This window comes from Ambystoma mexicanum, chromosome 2p, assembly GCF_040938575.1.
Source record: "Ambystoma mexicanum isolate Mex_15411 chromosome 2p, UKY_AmexF1_1, whole genome shotgun sequence".
NCBI lineage: Eukaryota > Metazoa > Chordata > Amphibia > Caudata > Ambystomatidae > Ambystoma > Ambystoma mexicanum.
Genome location: NC_090923.1, coordinates 643,304,600 through 643,327,673, shown reverse-complemented (window position 1 = coordinate 643,327,673; position 23,074 = coordinate 643,304,600). Strand labels below are relative to the sequence as shown.

General features: G+C 48.0%; 1 protein-coding gene across 5 annotated transcripts in view; it reads right to left on the bottom strand.

The window, feature by feature from the left end:
* RNF123 (ring finger protein 123) overlaps positions 1-23,074 on the bottom strand; it is a 3,033,138-nt gene that overhangs the window by 456,753 nt on the left and 2,553,311 nt on the right. The window lies entirely within an intron of this gene.

Here is a 23,074-nt window from a genome sequence, read left to right as displayed (position 1 = left end):
GTTTGTTGAGGCAATACATGCAGGTGGAGCTGTCTGTCTGAATGCAGACCGGGTTGTTGTTGATAATGTATTTGCCATCTAAGCACTTGTTTGGAGGCTGTGTGGAGTGCGGTTTTACCCAGCCCTTTTTTGCCAGGTACTCAACATCCTTCTGCAATGGTATGCCAGATCTGGTGGTCGAGCGGCTCGGTCAGCACCTCTGCCAAGACCCCCACCTCCAGCTGGTAAACCTGCGGCTGTGGGATCTACAAGTACTCTGTCATGCCAGCCAGCCAGCCTTCCATGGAAGGCCCTCGCTGAGGAGGAAGTGTCTTGATCCTCCTCATCGTCTGTGTCCCCTGCTGTGTCCTGCAGGTCTGTGCTTGTTGGGGGGCTGTTGTATTATAGATGTAGTATGTTATGAGGTGCACCAGGTGAGCAGAGGTGACCACTCCAACTTTGACGCGCGGTCCGATCCCCGCGCACTGGAATGGTGAGCCTCAGGATGCTCTGCCATTTTGTCTGGACAGGTGGCCATTTTGTCTGGTACTGTGCCACATGCTCGTTGCGTGACTGCTGCCATACTGGGCTCGGTCTCTGTCTGCTTGCCTGACTGCAAAGGCTCCGACCGTCCCTGCACCTCAGGGGAGTGTTAGGGAGAATTCTCTAGAAGGCTAATTTCCCAAACCTAGTGAATACCCCAGCAGCTTTGCTGGATTTTTGGGGTTTATTTTTTTCTCTCCTGCTAAGAGTGAGATTCTTTTGCTCCCACTCTTAGACATGATTTGAGGTGTTCCTTTAACCTTCCATGTGTTTTATGGGCTATGGGGTCTTTTATTCCATAGGGTCTCATGTGTTTTTTTGATGTGGGTTACACAGCACCCTCCGTGCCGTAACCCAGGGGTGTCGTAGCGACCCCCCAACATAGACTCCATACCCTGGGACTGACTACTGTCTCCCAGGGCATGTAAAGTCAACATTGGCTTTGCTAGTCCCAAATTATGAACAGAAACCAGTACAAACCATCATATTGTGGACATACTGGTCGGGGCAATTCGATTGCCCCGGGGTCTGTTGTTCGAGGGGGCACGTCTCCGTCCCCCCTGATCGAGTTTTGGCTGGTGGCAGTGGATACTACTTTTTATATTCGACTGCAAATATATCTCTATGGGATTTTCCCATTGTTCGAGGCTACCAACTTTAATTATTTAATTCTTATAGCCTCGAACATACCGCCGGTTTATTTATTTAATATTAATTCGCCGGTTGGTATTTTTTGCCAGAATTCATTTCTAAAATGACGTTTGTGTTCTCTTCTGTGACTCCAACTCAAGTCGAGCCCTTGGTTCCACTTTTTGGTGGGCTTCTCCACAGAAGCCTCCAAAAGTGATGCCACTCTGTCTGGGTACCACAGGGGATGTGGGAGGGGGTTTAGGCACCCTGGACTGAGTTACCTTGGTAACTCAAGTCGCACTCGTGTGTGATTGGCCCAAGTGGTGAGCCGGCCGGCTCACCACTTAGCATGTTTGATTGACAGCTAGGCTGAGTGAATGGGGGTGTGCTGCATAAAAGCAGGGCTTTGGGGACTGGAACTTCAGAAGTCGCCACAGGACCTAAGAATCCGAGGAGGGAGAAGCTGAGCCGGCCTGCAATGACGACACCACCGGTGGAGCCCTGCTGAACTGTCTCACCACTTTTCCCAACGACAGAGGAGATCTCCAGCCCGGAGAGTCTTCTTCCTTCGACTGGTGGGGATAACCAGTTTTCGCCTTCCTGGAGCATCTCGTGGCCGCCTTGCCTGTGCCAAGCAACCCGGCAACCGGGATACCACGTTTTCACCACTACCGTGAACCGAAAGGGTATACCTTTGTACCGGAGAACTCCGCGGCTGGTTTCTTCCCTGGCAGTGCAACGACCTTCAACCTTCATCCTTCCTCCACGACGAGATCTTCTCTTCCTCTGGACGACGCTGCGACTTGCACCCGCTGCCAGGAACAACTGCCCCCGCTGGAGGATCCTCTCCATTTAAGGTACCGTGTTCCGCTTGGCTTCCCTTACAACCGTTTGAAGGGGGTGTATTAAATCCTCGTCTCTCGAACCTGGGTTAGCCTGGGACACCTTAGCTAACTTTTTCAAACTACCTCCACAAACTTTGAAAACTCTGTGTAACTGTGATCTTGGGCATCTTCCGCCTGGCTCCGTTGAAAGTGGGCCTGGCACCCAAACTTCCTTGCTCACCAGTATAATGTGCCATCCTAAACTTGCTGTGGGTCTTTAAAAAGTGTTGAGTGTGTATGCTTCCATAATTCTGCTTTTCCCTCCCTTTTTATCTAACTTGTTGGAGTACCATCGAACATTAAGCGCTCACCTCTGTCTGGAAATAAGTGGTGTTAACTAAGACTTGTCCAACAAGTAATCAGGGATGTACATATGATAATAGTGATTGTGTTTTGAACTTATCTTACCAATTTAGTGCTAGTGTGTTTTATAAGTGTGTGCTAAATAAATAATTATATACTTTTACACCCAATCTCTGGTCAGTGTTTGCTTGTGCTACTGTATTTCTGTACCGATTTCGTATGCTCTGTATACTGCCTAACTCTTCTTGAGGGAAGTCTGACTGCTCAGCCACAGCTACCAAGTGAATCTGTGTGGTACAGACTGCTACCAAGTGGGTTTATTGCCAAACACCTGTAGTCTTAAATCTTTTGCAGTGGTCCCTAAGGGAACTGCACAGGTTTCTGCCTAACAGGGAGCGCCTGGGAGGTGGATTGCCCTCGGACATGTTGCTGGTACTACACAAGGTACTGCTTTCAGGCGCCCCTCAGGCTTGCACCCCCGTTAGAAGAGCTAAGACCCTCTGGGAATGTGCCAGTACCAAAGCCTTGTGGCCCCTCAGCGACAGGACTGGGAGGGTCCTTTGACCTCTCAGCCGTGCAGCCAGTAGCTCGTAGAGCCTCAGTCCTCTTGCTGGTATTTAGGACCTGGAAGGACCCTCCAGCTTTGGCGCTTTCCAGGGAAGGAGTCACCCTCCGGGGTGCAGTGGAGAACAGGGCATCTACCTTTGGCCTGGTCTTCATTCTGACATACTCTTTGATGTGCTCCTGTGGTGATCTGGAGAACAGCTCCCTCCACCTGGCCAAGCGGTTCTTAAGCAAGCGCCGCGGTAAGTGCATTGCATGCTGAGTAGCTTTGGTCCTCGCCAGGGCACCAGACGCAAAGCGCATGTGGGTCTGACATGTGGAAGGAAACCTTGCAGGCCGGACACCTGCTGAAGCCCGCTGCAGTCGACATGAGCTGGGGAAGAGCATGGGCACCCGAGCATCGAGTACTTATGTCTCTGAAGAAATTAGAGCTAAAAGGGAAAAAATAATGTATCCCTGGGGAAGCTGTAGAGTGGAATTACGAGAAAAAACAAGAGCCCCAACCACTGCCTATGTGAAAGAGGTCAGCTGCCATTGACGCAGAAAAGAGGACTGAGGAGGGGCACCGGTGGGTGGAGTTAAGGGAGCGCATGCTGCTAGGCCCGCGCCCCCTCGCAAATCTAAATGTAAGGGTGAAGACAATTTATTCTGGTGAAAAAGGTTCTGTTTCCTGTCCCTAGCGAGGGACGCCCATACAGTATGGAGGAAAGGGGACGGACGTAGTAGTATTAAATATTAAAGTATTAAGAGAGTGCGTTCTCAATCAGAGGGATGGGATGGTGATGAGAAATCTGTAAAAGGAATATCCATCAGAAGGAACATTAACGAGAGGCAAGTAATTCGTTCTTATATTGGACTCCTTCCTCCCACAGATTCCTTAGATAGACTCGTAAGCAGCATGTAAATCTGAAGGAGGGAGGGGAGTGAGAGGACACCATCTAAACCAGAAAACTCTGGAGAATTGCTCAACCAAAGTGATCATCATTACCTGAGAGGTAATCCAAGCAGTAATATCTGAAAAAAGCGCGCAGTTAGGCCTACATTGTCGCTTGACAAATGTCCAAGAAAGGGATTCCCCATTCTATAGGAGAGAGGTATGAGCCAGCCAAATCCTGAATGATCCCCGAGACCCTAAGGAAAAGCCTTACCAGCCAAATCCTAGCAATCCTAGATGCAGAGGATTATTCCCCTGAAAGAGTCTGTTTAGACAAAGCTCTGCTAGCATGGGCACCAGCACAACCCACAAAAAGCAGGTCATCTTTCCCGATGGGCTTGCCTGAGAGATATAGTAGCTGAGGGTCGGCACCAGGGCCATGCAATGACATCACTCCTCCTCCTTGAAAGGCGAGGTAGAGGAAAAAATGCAGGAAGACGAATCTTTTGAAAGAGATGACAGTCCAAAACAACCTTAGGAAGGAACGATGGGCTCACTCTAAAAGTCAGTTTCTCCTTGGAAAACACCAAGTAGGGAAGTTTAACAGATAATGCTTAGAGCTCACTGTGGCTTGCTGAAGGAAGAAGTCAGACAGGAAGAAGTCAGACAAAGGAGTGGCATGGTATAAACACGTCTTTATTAAATAACAAAGGCAAATGGCCTAACTCTCCCTATTCTAAAGGGTATTCCGTACCAAAGGAAAAATTGGGTGCACGTCGTCAGGGTGGTTGCCCAAATGAAACAGTCCTGTCCTCTGTCCAAAACTACGTAACTCTAGCTCTACCACTAAATATTCAGACAAAACAAAGAACACCAGGAGAGTTACTCCCATCTCCTGGTTCACTGGTATCCACCTTGCGGTTTGTGTTTACAAGTCTTAACTGAAAGTTTGTGATCCACAGAGATACAGAACACCAGCAATGGTTAAGTGTATTGAACAATATCTATGGAATTTTGCCCTAGTATCTGAATCAACAAAACTGTTTTGGAAAACCAGAAGAATGACTCCCTTCTCCTGGTTCACTTGACTTTTGATGACAATATTTCTTACCAGTTCTTATTACGTTTTGTACTTCTCTCCAGGTTTTCTCCAGGTAATTCCAGTGTTCTTGCTTCACTTTGATTACTGGAACTATCAGTATCAATATGAGGGGGGACTACTCCCGAGTCCTTGGCTATCTTTTCCAGAATCACTGAGACGGATCACTCTCGGTGCTTAGATCAGCTTTGAAAGAATTACTGCGACAAGGGAGATTACTCCCGATGCACTTCTCACTAACAGTATCACTCTTGGTACTTCACCAAACACTGACGAGAGGGATCCCCCTCCTGATGCTTTGATTAACGTTACAAAAATTACTGAGACGAGGGAGATTACACATGATGTATTGGGGCCTACCAGGGTTCCCGTTACCTCTTTCTTCCTAGCACCATGCAGCTGGTTCTTCCTGGGACGTTGTGGCCGCTATTTGTCGTCTCTCTTTCCTTGCTTCTCTCCACCCTGCTCCGGTTCTGCAGGGCCTCCGGTTCACCCGTATCTGCGTTAAGGGGCCAACCTTGCTGAAGGCACCCTACCACCAGCCAGATCCTCTTTTCTGCATTGATCGGGTCTCCTCTCAGTTCCCAAGCCTGCCCCTGACCTTCCAGCCACGTCCTCTTAATCGAGGACATGTTTCTCTGTCTCGCTTCTTAGTTGCTGGGTTTGAACTTCGTGGGCAGGTTCATCTTCACGCTGGCTTCCCTGGCTCCCCTTCAGACAGCCCCTTGTGTATTTCTGCTCTCCATACAATTGAAGAGGCACAGAGTATCCCAGCCATGGTTCTCTAATGGTAGTATGGACGAGCAACCAAAGGCTGAGATTCTCAGGAGGTGATGCAGGCTGGTTCTGAAGTACAGTGAATACCCAAGCCCCAACAAAGGAATGTCCACACACTTTGTTATGTGCTACCTCAGATGTGTTATATATAATTAAGGTTCAGGTAAATATATACATCAATAAACAAACCACTTTGTACTCGGGTAACACTATCCTAATAATAGTAAATATATACACATCTATGTGGTCCAACAATATACTTTAGATTTAATATAGAATGCACCAACTTCTTTATTAAAAAGCATTGGGAATCATAAAGGTTTGGATAATGGCATAGACATTACTGTAAAAATGCAGGTCAGATCAGGAAACATTGGCAGAATGCTAGTTTTAAAGTAGATAGGCAACACTCTGTGAGGATCCCCCCCACATGGGCAACCTGTAAGGGAAAAGTTAAGGTCTACTTTATCTTGCACATTACAGCCCAGTGCAAATGTGATCAATAATGCTTCTTTTTCTACAGAGCCCACTACCCCAAAGTACCTGGGAAGCCACAGGCGAACAGGATTCAAGGCAAACCTTCTACCCCTGCATGATTCCTGAGGATGGAAGATGCTCTTACTCGTCACAGTAACTTGGGTGCCTTAGCAGGTGAGGTGGGAGAGTTTCTTGGCCTTAATCGACAAGAACTCTCAAGGTTTAACCTATTTGGAAGCAGGAGTCGCTGAAATATCTATGTCGAGAAGAAGAAGGGAACAAGTGTCGGAAAGGCGGCACCTTTGGTCTTTGCAGGGGTATCCGTTGATGGGCTGTTACTCCAGCTGTGGATGTCCCACGAAGGTGAAACTTGCTGTGGACCTCGACACGGCCTGGCTGAAGAAGAGAAGACACTTGGTTGCCTTAGATGACCTTCGGTGGTGATGGGTGCAGTGGCAGAAGCAGGTGTCGGGTTTCCATGGGTTACCACCTTTCGGTTCTTCGGTGCTGCAGCTGTAACACGGACCTCAGGATGGACTGGGGGCCTCACCAACACTGGACCCTCGGGAAGTCGTCGGATGTTGGTGGCAGGAAACCCACCAGCAGACACTCCACCACAGGCAGCGACCCTGGACCTTCTCCGGCAAGGACAGGTGGACAGATGTCGCGGCAGGCGTGCCCCTTGAAGGATTCTTCAATAATTCAGAATGTTTGCATGTCTGCGTGTCAAGCAGAACTATGCCAGGGTACCACCTCCTGTGGCCGATATTCAGCAACTTGGCTTCCAGCGGTCATTAACACTCCTCCGGACCGTGGGCAACACAAATGAACTTCTTTGCTTCAAGAGGTTCAGGCACTCCTCTTCTGGACCCATGAATATCCCTTCTCCAGATGGCAGGCAAACAAGACTGGCTTCCAGAACACTTCGGGTGAAGAGTAGCAGTTGCACGATGTTCCCTCGTAGGTTGGAAGAGGTCGCCTATCCAGGTCCTCTCTGGTTCAGTCCTTGAGACAGCACACCTTTCGGATTGCTTGAAGATTTGCAGACGCAGACGCTTTCCTCCAGCTGGACTCCAGGATGCAAGCTTAAGATGGCTTCAGCTGCTGCTTCAGGTTTCCTGCTTCAGCTTCTCACAAGGAGGCTAGTATGAGGCCCGCTGTAATACAAAAAACTTCACTCAGGCTGAGCAGGCTCAGCCAGCCAATCACATACAAGTGCATTCAAGCAGGCAGCATTCACGCAGGCTCAGACATTTAGGCTATTTACCAGAAACCAGAACACAGGATGTGGATTGGGGCTACTCCCCAGCCTTTCAGTGAACCAGATTTCATTAATTCTAGTTTCAGTCAGGGCTGGCTCAGGTATTGTGTCAACAACCGGACAACACAGAATATCACTCCGTTCAGGTAGGCTCTACCCCAAGGGTATACCCGCAACAAGCAGCTCCGGGGAAGGCTCCAGCCAGTCTGGCAGGGGGCAGCCCCAGAGCCATATATAGTCCTTCCACGCAACAAACCTTTCAGGGGAAGGGAACAGAGATAAGGCTTCTCAGGACTTTGAGAAACAAGGGAGTAAGGGAAAGGCAACCCAAAGGCCACCAGTGGCCATCTTGTGCCTTTGTGCAGGAATCAATTGATTCCTATGGCAGGGCCTGGGTATCCCAAAAATGGAGGAAACCTACAGCCACTGCCACATCAGCATGTAGCGGTCCCAGCCCATACCCAGCTCTGTTGGCAACACTCATGTGCCCGAAAGGAGAAATTAACTCACCGTAATGTTCTTACTATGGATGCTTAACCGGCAGATTCCTCATCTTGATAGATATCCATCATCCAGTTCTGCTGCTCTGAAATCATTTTGACAGGGGGCGTAATGGACCTCGACTCGGCCGTCGATCCATCTTGCGCAGTGATCAATCGTCGGCTCCAGAAGTGACGTCAGGCGCTATACATTTAACACGTCACTACGCCCCATGCTTCAGTTCCTCCCATTTTTTCCTGTGCTCAAACGATGCATAAGAATTTGGAAGGAGGATAACCAGCCTTAAAAAGCAACCATGGAATAGAAACCAAGAGGTTAAAAACATAACAATTAGAATTATTAATATTTTTTTTTTATTCTAGTAACTGAGATGAGCACCCCACAGTCATCGCCAAAGCTCTTCATGAAATCAGAAGCGAAGAGCCACAACACTTTAAGCGGGGACAGCTGGGAGGGGTGATGACGAATCTGCAGGAGAAGAATCCATAGAAAGAACATTACAGTAAGGTAATTTCTCCTTCATTGGATTGCTTTTTTCCCGCAGATTCCTCATCTTGATAGACTCCAAGCATTAAGCTAAAAGAGGGCAGCAAGGATCACACAAGCAGGTTCTGCAGAACCGCTCTGCCAAAACGTACAAAGCATAATGCTTTGTAAAAGTATGTAATGAAGACCACATTGCAGCACGGCAAATGTCCCGAACAGGGATTCCCCTTTAAAGGGCCGTGGAAACAGTCTCACCTGGTGGAATGAGCCCCAATTCCCAGTGGAACTTCTTTTCCCGCTGACTGGTAGCACTCACAGATGCATAAAATGATCCAGCGTGAGATGGTTTGTTTAGTAATGGCAAGACCTTTGCAGGAAACAGAATGGGCGACGAATAACTGGTCCGTCTTCCTGAACTCCGCTGTGCGGGCAACATATACACGCAAGGCACTTTTCAGATCAAGACGGTGAAAACACACTTCCTCCTTTGAGGGGTGAGGAGGCGGGTAGGACACCGAAAAGTCAATAGACTGTAAAAGGTGGAATTCCGAAACAACCTTTGGAAGGATCCCTGGTCCGACCGTAAGGGATACGTTCTTTCTGAAGAAACGCAAAAAGGGGAGATTGCAGCATAAGGCCTGCAGCTCGCTATCCCTCCTGGCCGACGTGATGATAATCAAAAAGGCTGTTTTAAGGGACAACAACCTAAATGAACAAGAATGCATAGGCTAAAATGGAGCCACCATAAGAAAGATGAGAACAAGGTTAAGGACCCAATCTGGAACAACAAAGGGAGTTGGCAGGAATTTGTTGAGAAGGCCTTTCCGGAATTGAGTCCTGACCAGTACGGTGAAAAAATAACCTTGATCCGGGGACCTTTTAAACACAGAAAGGGCTGCCAAATACACCTTCACCGTTGCAACCGGAAGGCCTGCAGAGGCTAGTGGCAGAAGGAACTCCATCACACTACACCACACCTGAAATCTTCTCCACCTGCAGGCATACACAGATCTTGCAGACGGTCTGCGTACAGCCAGCAACACCTCAAGAACGTCCTCAGAGAGGTCGCAGTCATCATACCTCATCCGCTCAAGAGCCACGCATGTAGGTTGAGGGAATCCGGGGTGGAGTGCAGTATCTGACCCTCCTACTGGGAGATGAGATCAGCCGCCGAGGCAACCAGTGAGGTGGACAGATCCAAGAGTTTGGAGTACCACATTCTCCTCGTCCAATCCGGGGCGATCAAAATAAAGGTCGCTGTTAGGAAAGTTTTCCATTAATGGGTGATTTTCCCTCCAGTTGTGTACCCCCCAACAGTTTGCTGTTGTCTGACCACCTAGCCTGCCTTTTGCCAGTGGAGCCCAGCCTTCTGCAGTACTCCGCTGGGCTTTTGCTCATTTTTTTTAATGGGGAAACGGACATGCCTTTAAGACAGTCAGTACCAGGAGATTGTTTCCCTTAGTCTTTCACTTTGTTGCTATTCTTTAGTAACATTTTATCAGTGCACAAAGTACCTTATAGTACAGTGCGCTGGGCCCTCTTTTCATGTTTAAGGCCCTAGGCACCCTTCAAAGGATTTTTGGTAAATGTACGGGTGTGCCCTGGGCACAGCTGGTGGAAGCTGTTACTTATTATGTGTTTTTGAGATATACACCTGACAGAGTAATTTGTGGTGTTGTTTATTGTGTGTGCTCATTGTGGGCTTTCGATCACCCTCAAACCTCGTGAGACCTAGTCTTGACCACCGCCAATGCACCTTGATTGGTCTGGCTTGTCCAGAAGGTTAGCCTGTTCCAAGAAACTAGGCTGGCCTTCTGTACCTCCGCCCACCAGGTCGGAGTTCAGAAATCCATCTTAACAAACTGGTGTACAGCAGTGGGATGGGATCGAAGGTACCCATTGTTGCACACTGGTAAAGGTACCCAGATTACAATTGCCCAAAACACGTAATTACCTTAGTAGTAACTTAACAGGAAAGGATAATGACCTATCTTAAAACATGGAAGCAATAACCAACATAACCTTGAAGGATTCCAAACACTGAGAATGATGTGTACCGAGAGAGTCTTATCTGCTCGAGGTACAAAGAGTGAAATGATCCAAAGGATCATGGATTAGCAAGAGGTGCAACTCGATACCATTACCTTGGAGAGTGCAGAAGGTGGTGGGGCTGCTCTCACTGACCGCTCTAGCAGAGCTGTTGCTGCACTCATCCATGGAGTCCATGAAGAAAGGGATTGTTAGGGAGAATTCTCATTGATGGCTAATTTCCCTCACCTAGTGAGTCCCCCAGCAGCTTTGCTGGACTTCTGGAGTTTATTTTTTTTCCACTTGGTAAGAGTGTGAGCTTTCCCCCACTCTTACCTGTGTTTTGCCAGGTATATTTCTCTGTTTTTGTGGTTGTGGACTCTGAAGTACACCACTTCAGTAACCCCTTCTTTTGTCTGTCACACAGCACCTTCAGTGCCGTGGCACAGGGTTGTCTTTGAGACTCCTCCCCCCCCCCGACTCCATTTGTGAGGCTGACTACAGTCCCCCAGAACAAGGTAAAGTTACCATTAACTTTATCTAGTCAATCTACCACAGATCCAGTACACCCCATCTTCCATGGAGTACTGGAAAGGGTTAATTTGTATCCCTATTTATCTTTACCTCCTAGAGCATTGTTTCGCTCTTAACATTTAGACTTGGCTGGTGGCAGTGGTATCTACCCTAACTTTTCTACCGCGATTATATTAGAAAAACGTGGTATTGTTTTTGGCTATTATATTAGCCTCGAACATAAACCCACTTGACCAAATTGTCTTTCTTTTGGCTTCGGTTGGATTTATTCGCCATTTCTTTTTGTTAAAGTCCTTCTTCTGTTTTACTTTGCGCGGCAAACTAGGTTCCCCTTCTTTGTTCACCGTCTTTTGGCAGGCTCTGCCCGGAAGCCCTCCACCAGGCGCCGGGATGTCTAGGTGGGCTGAATGTGAGGGAGGGGTGTAGTCACCCCCTGCACAAGGTATCCTAGGAAACCCAAGTCACACTGTCATGATTGGCTGAGGTGGTTGTCCAGGCTGGACAACCCCCCTGCTGGGTGATTGACAGCCAGGCTGTGTGAATGGGGGTTTTGCGCATAAAAGGCAGGTCTCTTGGGCTAGAAGTCAGAGAGTTGCCACTGTAACTAAAAGGAACCGAAGAGAAGCGGAGAGAACGATGACTGCTGCAACTACCCCGTCCCGGTGAAGCCCTGCTGCAGTCCTGAGCTATCTACCCTTCGACGACTAGAGAAGATCCGGTCCGGAGTCTTCTTCTCTTGAGCCTGGTGGGGATAACCAGCTCATCTTCCACAGCCAGAGGATCCTCTTCCTTGGTCGAAAACGCTGCACACTGCTGTAGTGGTCCGGATAGCCATCTGAAGGGCCTCTCCTGTTTTTAAGGAGCAACCCTTTTATTTGCGTCGCTGCTGCCGGCTTCATCCCTGTGTGGTGCAGACCCCCTTCAGACATCTCCTTCACAACGAAGCTCCAGGAACCGTGGGTCCGCGGAAAACCAATAGGAACAACTGCCAGGGCACCAGCTGCACCATTGGAATAAGGTACTGGGTTCTGCTTGAAGAAACGGGGTGAACCCCCTTTTCTTCACCTCCAAGGCTTGCCCTTGTCTTCCCGCCTTCTTATAAATTTTGCTTCCGAGCATTGACAATATCGAAGTACTCTTGACTACATTGAATCGTGAACTGTCTGACTGTGTGATCTTTGGCAACAGGTCCTCGGTGTCACTTAACCCTGGCTCTGACCCTTTGACTCTTGAACTCCTGTCTCTCTGAGTGTTTCTCGATTCTGTCTGCCTAACCAAAATATTGCCTGGGATTTTTGCCTCCAACTCCCTCTGGTTATCTCAGGTGCTAAGTTTTTTATTGCCCCGGTAGCATTTCATGTCATGGATACGCGTTTATTTAGTAGACCGAACCGTCAAAAAGTGATCGCAATTGTATTCACAGTAACGTGTTTTGTTCGTAACACCGGTCCATTCAAAAACAGGGCACTTACCTTGAGATTTACTGTACAAAGTGAATTGGTTAGTTGTATTATATTTTACGCGTGGTTTGTGTTGAGTTTAATAGAAGTGTTGTGTTTATAACAAATGGTTTAACAATAAATGTACTTATATTTTTCTACCTGAAACCTTGAGTCAGTGTTTGCTTGAGTCATAGTTATTTTGGTCCCTTTGTGTAATCTCTGCTACTGCTCATATACTCTTGAGATAAGCCTGGCTGCTCCGCCACTGCTACCACTCTGACATAGTAGTACAGGCTTGTACCAAAGGTAAAACTTGTATTGCCACCTGTAGACTTAATTGTGTGTAGTGGTCCCTAAGGGCACTGCACAGGATTCTGCCTAACAGGGATGATGTAGAGTTCCAAGTTGTATCAGTCAGCTCGGAGGCTGAAGCCATGCTTGAATTCAAGAAGCAAGAACTGCAGTTTAAGCAGAAGGAGCTTGAGTTCAACAGGGCAAAGCTGAGAGATGAGCAGGCAGAAAAACATAAGGACAGGGATCACCAGTTGGAGCTGGCCAGGATTCAGGCTACAACTGCCTCCTTCAAGGGATCTGGACATGGGTCTGGGCCCTCCTCTCATCCAAGATTTCGTAAAGATTTCAGTATGTATGATGAGAAAAATTATGGACTGGCTGACTGCATTTGAGTATGCCTGTGAAGTCCAAGAGTTTGTGGCTGCTGATAATATTGCATGGCTGCTCTATCGACTACCTCATTCTGGCTGCAGTGCCATAATGGAAATGTCTAAGACTGATAGAGTAGATTCAGCAAAATTGAAGCAAACCCTCATCTTAAAGTTTGGGAAGACTCCTGCTCAATACTTAAAGAGATTTAGAGAGTACAAAAAGAAAGAAGGTAACACTTGGGTGTCCTATGTTACCGATTCCTTGAATAACTTGACTGGCTCGGTTGAAGGCTAGAAGGTCACCACCTTTGAGGGTATGATATGTTTAGTCATATCTTTGCGTCTTGTTCCCCTGAGCTTAAGCAGCATGTGGCTGATTCAAATAAGATAGATCCTAAGAAGCTGGCTAGTGCAGCAGATTTGTGGGTGTCACACAGAGTGTCCCATAAGGACAAGACTACTCCTGGTAAGCAGGAGGAGGAGGAGCGGAAAAAGAACAAAGATAAGGAGAGTGGGGGGATCCGATACAACTTCCTCCCAAAAGAGCCACAAAAAGAACAACAAGGTTAAGTCCCAAGAGAATGTTCAGGGTAGTGGGGGGTATACTCCCAGACAGAACTCTGGCTATAGTAAGCCTTCCTATGTCCCAAGACACAGTGGATCGTGTGTGGCTTGTGGAGCAAATGACCATGTGAAGGGGATCCCAGATGTAAGGTGAAAACCTTGGGGGTCCACTCTGTGATTCTGGCCTTCCCCTCCTACGAGGAGGAAGAGATCACAGGGGCATCCTTCTCCTCAGACACCTTCCTCAGTGGGATAGAATCTGAAGTACTCCCAGTTTCCCTGGGTTCCTGGGAGCCTAAAGTCTCAAAGGCTTATGCTAGCATTCCAGACAATACCAAGCATTACTTTAAGGACATTGTGCTCATCAATGGAGTAGATACTCCTGCCCTTAGGGATAGTGGGGCCAGCAGAACTTTGGTGGATGCCACTTTGGTAAACCCAGAGGAGCGTGCCAGTGCTCCCCTGATGCCCACCAAGTCAGCTGATGGCCCCCCTCTCAAGTTCCCAGTAATGCCCGTCAATCTTACTATAAATGGTACAATGGTCAGGATTCCAGTGAGCATCCAGAGGCAAGTCCCAAGTAAGGTCCTGCTGGGGAATGATCTCAGCGACGTAGGTCTTGTGGGTGACACAGCAGAGAGACCATGCACAAGGTCACAAAACAAGGGCTGCCTTAGCCAAGGCAAAGGCAAAAGGGAAAACCAAGGCTAAAGGAGTCAGGAAAGATGAGAGGGAAAGAAAACATTCCCCCTAACTCACCTACCACTGAGGTGGAGGTAGTTGGCCAAACACCTCAACCTGACGAGGAAGAGGTGTTGCCTGAAATTCTTCATCCACATGACCATCCTGAACTCAAAAGTTTATTGATTGAAGGTGGTCCTGACAGGGTTGAGTTTAGTAAGGGCCAACGCGAGTGCCCATCTTTGGAAGGCCTTATGAGATAGGCCTGCTCCCAGCTTGAGGGTGAACCTCCTGGGAAGTGCAAAATATATTGGGAAGGTGGGCTCCTCTACAGTGAGCCCACAGTCTACAGTAGGAGACTATAGGAGGTTGGTGGTTCCCCTTCATGAAAGACACTTCCTCTTGCAGCTGGCACATGAAGACCCCCTTGCTGGTCACCTGGACATCAAGAGAACCAATCAAAGGTTAACCATGCACTTCAACTGGCCCAGGATGGGGGTCCAGGTAGAAATTCATTGCAGGAGTTGTGCCGCCTGCCAGTTATCTGGAAAAAGTGGCACAACAATACAGTGCAGTTGTGGGGGTACCATTTGAAAGGATAGGGATTGATATTGTTAGTCCCCTTCACCCTCAGATGATAGGTTTATCCTGGTGCTGGTCGACCATACCACCAGGTATCCTGAGGCCATTCCATTAAAGACTATCTGCCAAGTCAGTTGCAAAGGCTTTGCTTGGCATATTCACTAGGGTAGGCATCCCTAAAGAAGTTGTGTCTGATAGGGGCAGCAACTTTATGTCAAAGTATTTGTGGAAGGAGTGTGGGGTTACTTACAAGTTTTCCTCAGCATATCACCCTCAAACCAATGGCTTAGTTGAGAGGTTCAATAGTAGTAGAAGTATGATTGGGACTCAAAGAGCCACAGAAAGGTACCTCAAGAGGGAGTTGGCTTCAGCCCCATTGAGCTTCTTTTTGGTCACCCTGTAAGGTAACCCTTAGCTATAGTCAAGGAGGGGTGGGCGATGCCTACTCGCCCTATCGCTACCAATGTAGTGGACTATGTGCCAGGTCTAAGGAAGAGAACGGTTCTCCTGATGACTCAGGTTATTGATAAATCGAAGACTGGGCAAGCTCTGGTGAAACACTGGTATGACCAGAAGGCTTTCCTCATCATCTTTATACCAGGCCAGCAAGTCCTGATCATGAACCCTATAAGGCCTAGAGCTTTACGTGATAAATGGTCAGGCCGTTAATTAGTAGTGGAGCCACTGGGTGAGGTAGACTATTTAGTGGACCTTGGAAGGGCTGGTCAGTCTCCAAAAGTGTTCCATGTGAATAGACTGAAGGCTTTCATCTCTAGGGTTGAAATAGCTGCACTGCTGTTGGCATCAGACGTAGGATAGGAACCTTTTCCTGATCTGTTCCAGGGCAGTCCTTCAGACAGCTCCGTTGAGGGTGTCAAAGTGGCCCCTCGCCTGACTTCTGTTCAGCAAGATGAGGCGAGAAGTTTGCTGAGGCAATTCTCCCCCTTGTTTTCCCCAACTCCTGGTTTGACACCTTGGTGCAAACATGATATTGACACAGGAGATAGTGTACCTGCCAAAAGTAGGGGATACAGGATGTCAGATAAGGTGTGATATTTCCAAATCATTACATGTACTCAGACTCCAATACAGGTAAACAAAACTCCTACCTCTCTCTTCTTTGGGATCGATGGTTCGGTAACCTTTTGAAGTAATGTGAAAATACCTAGAAACCCCTCCACCATCCGACTTCGGAGAGTCCGACAGTGGTGGAGCCTCCAGGGAAAAACCCCTTACTGGGAAAAAACCCTGTGGAGGGCTGCTAGAGAGCGTAGTTTCCTGAGGACTTCTCCCTGAAGGTGTTTCCGGTGGAGAATAATCAGCTCCTTCGGTTGAACTTCCCAATCTCCTCCAAGCTCTGTAAGTGATAGGCGCAAGTAGACACAAAGAGGAATTAATGACACGAAAGATAGATGTTACAGACCCACAGAGAGGATAAAAGGCTTACCCTAGGAACACCTAAATCAGGCCCGGAAGACCGGAGGGTTAAGTTCCTGGGTGGCAGTTTTGGAGACAACAGGGGGAATAGTTGCAAAGCCTAACAAAGTGTAAAGAATGAAAATTAGACTTAGTCTTTCCCCTCCCAATCCTGATCTTGTTAACTGAGAAGGAAAGTAATTTAGCTCACCTCCTGAAGGAGATTCTGGAGAGACTGAGCCCCTGCTAGTACTGGGAAGAAGTAGGTAGCATAATGGCCCTTGTAAAGAGATGAATGAATCCTTAAGAAAGGAGATTGTGATGAATGGAAAAATACCGGGTAAAGCAAAGGAAATGCCACTGAAGGAAATCTGACTCTATATAAAAGATCGTACCAAGACCTGCGTTCTAGAATCCCTGGATGAAGGATCGTCTTGTAAAGACAGGAACTCCTCGGATTCCACTGAAAGCAGAGGAGAAGGCGGAGGATCTAAGCCACGATCGGGTGATTGCCTAAAGCGAACGGTAAGGGAGTTTCAATAATAAGTAGGAGCAGAGAAACAGACACAGGATAGCCATTTAGCTGTACGAGGAAAGAAGTGGAAAGGCTGCAGGTACGAGTGCGTACTTACCTCTGCAAAGCGCGGCTGGACTCTGAAAAGAGTAGCAACGCGCCGATGTGCAGGTGCTGGATATGGAAGTACTGCTCGCCAGTCTGGGGGCGTGGCTACAGCCTCTTCCTCATGTGGCCCAACGGCTATACCGTAACTTGCCGCAATGGGATTCTCCATGTTGGATGAGTAAAATGGACGCCGTACATCTCGGCCGTTGTCCCAAGGTTCGTGTATTCCACGAACCATCACATAAGGTGAGATCTTACATCAAGACAGAGGTCAACAAGATGTTAGATATTGGGGTGATTGAACCCTCCAGTAGTGCTTGGTGCAGTCCTGTGGTTCTAGATTACAGGGCTCTAAATGTTGTAACCAAGACAGATGCAAACCCCTTGCCTAGAACTGATGAGCTGGTGGATACCTTGGGTGCCTCCAAGTACCTCAGCACATTTGACCTTACTGCAGGGTATTGGCAAATAGCCCTAGCAAAACATGCCAAGGAGAAGACAGCATTCAAACTCCAGAAGTCCTTTACCAGTTCAGGGTAATGCCATTTGGATTAAAGAATGCACCTGCCACTTTTCAGAGGCTTGTGAATCATGTCCTTAATGGGTTGGATGAATTCTGTTTTGCATGTCTGGATGATATAGCAGTTTTCAGTGCCACCTGGGAGGATCGTGTGAAACACCTTAGAATTGTTTTGCAGGCTCTTCAGAAGGTTCACTTGACCATAAAGGCCAGCAGGTGCCAGATTGGTCAGGGTTCAGTGGTCTACCTTGGGCATGAAGTAGGTGGAGTGAGGATTCAGCCTCTACCCAGTAAAGTACAAGCAGTACAAGACTGGCCTACCCCCACTACAAACTCAGGTAAGAACCTTTTTAGGTCTCAATAGGTATTACATGAACTTCATGGCAGACTATGGTACCATAGCTGCCCCTCTGACTGCTCTCACTACTCCTAAGAAATCCAAGACGGTCTCTTGGTCTGAGGAGTGTAGGAAGGTCTTCAATGGCTTAAAACACTCCTTGTGCCAGTCCCCTGCTCTCAGTGCCCCTAACTACAAATGACCTTTTATTGTACAGACAGATGCCTCCGACACTGGGATAGGTGCTGTACTATCATAGGTAGATGAGAAAGGCAACAAACACCTGATTGGATTCCTAAGTCGCCAGTTTAAGGACAGAGAGCCCAGGTGGCCCAGAGTAGAGAAAGAATGTTTCTCTGTTGAGTGGGACCTAAGGAAGCTGAGACCCTACCTCCATGGGATCCACTTCGCTGTGCAGACTGCCCATAAGCCCTTAAAGTGGCTCATGAACATGAAGGAAGAGAACCCTAAATTGCTCAGGTGGTCCATAAGCCTGCAAGGGTTTCACTTCACCATTGAGCATAGGCCAGGTGTTCAACATAGCAATGCTGATGGGTTGTCCAGAATGTTTAACCGACCTGAGCAACAAGCTCATCCAGGGGTGAATTAGTTCCCCCTGTCCTTGGTCTGGGAGGGGCAAGTGTTAGTAAAGATTTCCATCAATGGGTGATTTCCCCTCCAGTTGTGTACCCCACAACATTATGCTGTTGTCGGACCATCCTAGCCTGACTTTTGCCAGTGGAGCCCACCCTTCCGCTGTACTCTGCTCGGCTTTTGCTCATTTTTATTACGTGGAAACTGACATGCCCTTAAGACAGTCAGTACTGGGAGACTTTTCACTTTGTTGCTATTCTTTAGTACAAACAAGGGAGTACTGGGAATTTCTCTACTACCAGCCTATATCCCGGGTTAGCGTCTCAACCAGAGTCTTAAGCTCACCATCCTTTCACAGAAGAGAAATGTCCACTACATATCAGTCTTTGTCCTGCCCAAGGGCAGTCCTGCACCGAAATGCCTGGCAATTCTCTTCTGAACAAGAGTCCCAACAGCAACCCCAGATACGTGTTTCAGCCTGGTTGGGCCTCATCAGTGAGGTGGAGCTGTCCCTCTCTAAGAACAGTGAGCAAGGGTTCCATGTCTGGATTACCCTTGTAACCTAGGGTGAAAATCCAAAGCTACTTAATATGCACAAACAAGGGGGTTCTGGGAGTTTCTCTACTACCGGCCTACATCCCGGGTTGGAGTCTCAACAAGAGTCTTTAGCTCACCATCCTTTCACAGAAGAGAAATTTCCACTATATATCAGCCTTCGTAACATTTTAGCAGTGCAAAAAGTATCTTACAGTACAGAGTCTGTTGTGGTCCCCTTTCATTTTTAAGGCCTTAGACTGCCTCGAAGGATTTTTGGTGAATGTACAGTTGTGCCCTGGACAGAGCTGGTGGCAGCTGTTACTTTTTATGTGTTTTTCAACGCTTTTCAATAATTCATACCGCGGTTCCCACGTTTGGTTCAGGACAGTGGCCAGTGCCTAAAATGGCCATGCTACAAGGTCCTTTGCTCTGTCCTTTGGCCATCTTGTCCCTTTGCCTTACAAAGGATGAGCAGACTCCTGCCCAAACCGAAGCTTTTGCGGGCTTCTGCATGCCTTGTGTGTGTGCGCCCAGGATGTGGGATGGAGCTGTCTAGTTCAAATACAAATCCTGGGTGCCAGGATGTCTGGTGTGCTAGGATGACTGGGACCACTGTGGTCCGTGATTGGTCTACGTCTGGGATGGCTGTAGGTGAGCAGATCTCCTATTGGTTTCTCTTCGTTCTGGTGCGAAGGAGATTTTGGCTAGGAGAAGGCTTCTTACAGCCATTCCAGGTCGATCTTCTGAGTTAACACTGAACATAGTAAAGGAGGCAAGTATCCCGAACCGAAGAAGCTGAGCCGTGGAACCGTGTTAGGCAGAATCCTGTGCAGTATCCTTAGGGACCACTACACAAGATTAAGACTACAAGTGGTAGTACAATTTCACCTTTGGTACAAGCCTGTACTACACAGAAAAAGTGGTAGCAGTGGCTGAGCAGCCAGACTTATCTCAAGAGCAAATGAGCAGTAGTAGAGATTACACAAAGGACTACAATTACTGTGACTCAAGCAAACACTGACTCAAGGTTTCTGGTTAAAAAGTAAAAGTACATTTATTTTTAGACCATCTGTTCACAAAACACTTCACTTCTACTAAATTAAAACCACACTTCAAATATACTACACACAACCAATTCCCCTTGTGCAGAACAATTCAAGGTAAGTAGCTTTGGATATGACAGACCGGTGTTGTGAAACAAAGACATTACCGTGGGTTATTACACGATCACTTTTCAACAGTAATGACAGTTCGGTTTTATGAAAGAAAAGCGTACCCGCGGGAAGAAATGTTACCGTAGTCACACACTTAGCGCATGAATTAACACAAGAAAATAGGGGATAGAAAATCCTAGGCAATACTTTTGTCTAGGCAGATAGAATCAAAAGACACTTTCTAAAACGTAGATAAAAGTCAATAGGCCTGCGCCAGTGTCAAATGGGACAGGGCCCTGTTGTCCAGGATCACAAGGTTAGAACAGTTCACAATTCGAGATTGCCAGGGGTACGTAGATATTGTCAAAAGCGAAGCAAAAGTTATAAGAGGGAAGGAAAACTAGGATAAGCCTTAGGTGAGGAGAAAGGGTTCACCCCAATTCCTCGAAGCTGGACACAGTACCTTATTCATATGAATAAAAGCTGGTGCTACAGCAGTTGTTTCTGGTAGTTCCTGCAGACTCACGGTTCCTGGAGCTTCAGTTGTGGGGACAAGAAGAACGACATCTGGAGCGATCTGCACTACCCAGGGATGAGGCCAGCAGCAGCGAAGCAACAGTGAATAAAAGGTGCACTCCTTTAAAATAGGAGAGGTTCTTCAGATGGCTATCCGGACCACTATAGCTGTGTGCAGTCATTTCGACCAAGAAGAGGGTCCTCTGGCTGTGGAAGGTGAGCTAGTTGATCCCACCAGGCTCAAGGGAAGACGACTCCGGACTGGATCTTCTCTTGTCGTTGAAGGGTAGATAGCTCAGGACTGCAGCAGGGCTTCACCGGGACTCAGGAGTTGCTGCAGCTATCTTCTTCTCCGCTTCTCTTCGGTTCTTTGCAGTTCCAGTGGCGACTCTGACTTCCAGCCCAAGAGTCCTGCATTTTCTGCCAAAATCCCCCATTCGCACAGCCTGGCTGTCAATCACTCAGCAGGGGGGTTGTCCGGCCCGGACAAACACCTCAGCCAATTGACACAAAGTGCGACTTGGGTCTCCCAGGAGACCCTGTGCAGGGGGTGACTAAAACCCTCCCTCACATTCAGCCCACCTAGACACCCAGACGCCAAAGGAAAAGGAAGGCTTCTGGACAGAAGCCCGCCAAAGGTCGGCGAACAAAGAAAGCAAACCTAGTTTGCCACGCAAAGTAAAACACAAGAAGGACTTTAACAAAAAGAAATGGCTATAAAACCCAACCGGAGCCAAAATAAAAAGTATTTGGTGAAGCGGGTTGAAGTTCGAGGTTAATATAATAGCACATTTATGTAGTATAATCGCGGTAGAAAGGTTAGGGTAGATACCACTGCCACCAGCCAAGTCTTAGTGTTAAGAGAGCAAAATAAAGCTCAGCGAGGCACAGACAAAAAGGGGTAGTAGTTAACCCTTTCCAATACTCCCTGTAAGATGGGGTTTATTGGGTCTGCAGTTTAAATGACTACATAAAGTAAATGGCAACTTTATCTGTTTCTGGGGGACAGTAGTCATGGCGCTGGAGGAGAGGGAGAACAGAAACATAGCAGAATCAGAACAGGTGTGTTTTAACCTTCTTTCTAAACTCCAAGTAATTGGGAGTTTTTTTTGTATAGCAAGCGGAAGGCCATTCCACAAAACAGCTGCAGCGATGGAGAACCCACCCAGTCGCGATTGTATTTAGGCACTATGAGCTGTTCCGTAGTGGCCGAGCGAAGATTCCGGGATGGATAGTAACAGGAACATTTAGCTCTGAGATATTCAGCTCCTTGACCATGAAGGGCCCGGTGAACTATACACAGGGTCTTAAACTCCACGCGTTGAGCCACCGGGAGCCAATGAAGTGACCGCAACACAGGGGAAATATGAGCACCATAAGGAGTGTCAGTGGCTACCCGGGCGGCCAGATTATGGAGCCGTTGTAGTCGTTTAATCATGCTCTTGGGTTGGGCTAAATATAGAAAATTACAGTAGTCCATCCATGATAGTACTAAAGCTGCTACCACTGGGGGGCGCAGTGGAGCCGGGATCAGAGGCAGTACCTTCCTCAGCATTTTCAATTGGAGGTGGTCAGCCTGACATACAGCAGAAACTTGTTGGTCCATGGACAACGAGGCCGACAGCACGACACCCAGGTTTTTAACCTTTTTTACCGGAGGCAGCAAGGGGTCCCAAAGAGGGAGGCCAGAAGGAGGGCACCCAGAGAGTGGGGTCGGGGGGACCCACCACCATCACCTCGGTCTTATCGCCGGTCAGCTTGAGCCAATTGTGGTTCATCCAATCTCCAACAGCTGCCAGACACCCCCGCAGGCACGACGACACTTCAGATTGATCGAGATCTAGACGAATCAATATCTGAGTGTCGTCGGCGTACAAGTAGCATCTGATGCCGAAGGAGCGGATGAGACACACAAGGGCCCAGATGTAAATATTAAACAATCAGCGACAGCGACAGGGACACTCCACAACTGAGGTGACAGGGAGTGGGGGGGACAGAAGGGGAGGAATAGAGAGGGTCTGTGTCCGATCCGCAAGGAACGACTGAAACCAGGCTAGCACCTGCCCTGAGAGACCAAATTGGGCAAGACGGGAAAGCAGGATGGAGTGGTCAACCGTGTCAAAAGCCGCTGAAAGGTCCAGCAGAATCAGGGCTCCCACTCCCCCAGCATCCACCAGCCTGGTCATGTCGTCCAAGATGGCGACCAGAACACTCTCTGTGCCTCGACCAGGATGAAACCCAGATTGAACAGGATCTAAAAGATTAGTAGATTCATGAAGGGTAGCTAGCAGAGGGGACACCAGTGACTCTAGAGGTTTAGCCAAGAAAGGAAGACGAGAGATAGGATGAAAATTAGATGGAATAGCAGCATCTAGAGTAGGTTTCTTTAGGAGGGGGATTACCCTCGCTGACTTCAATTCGCATGGGATGGAACCTGTCTGGAGGGAGTCGTTAATGGCTTTCGTAATCTCAGATGATTGAGTGGGGGCGATTTCTTTCATGAC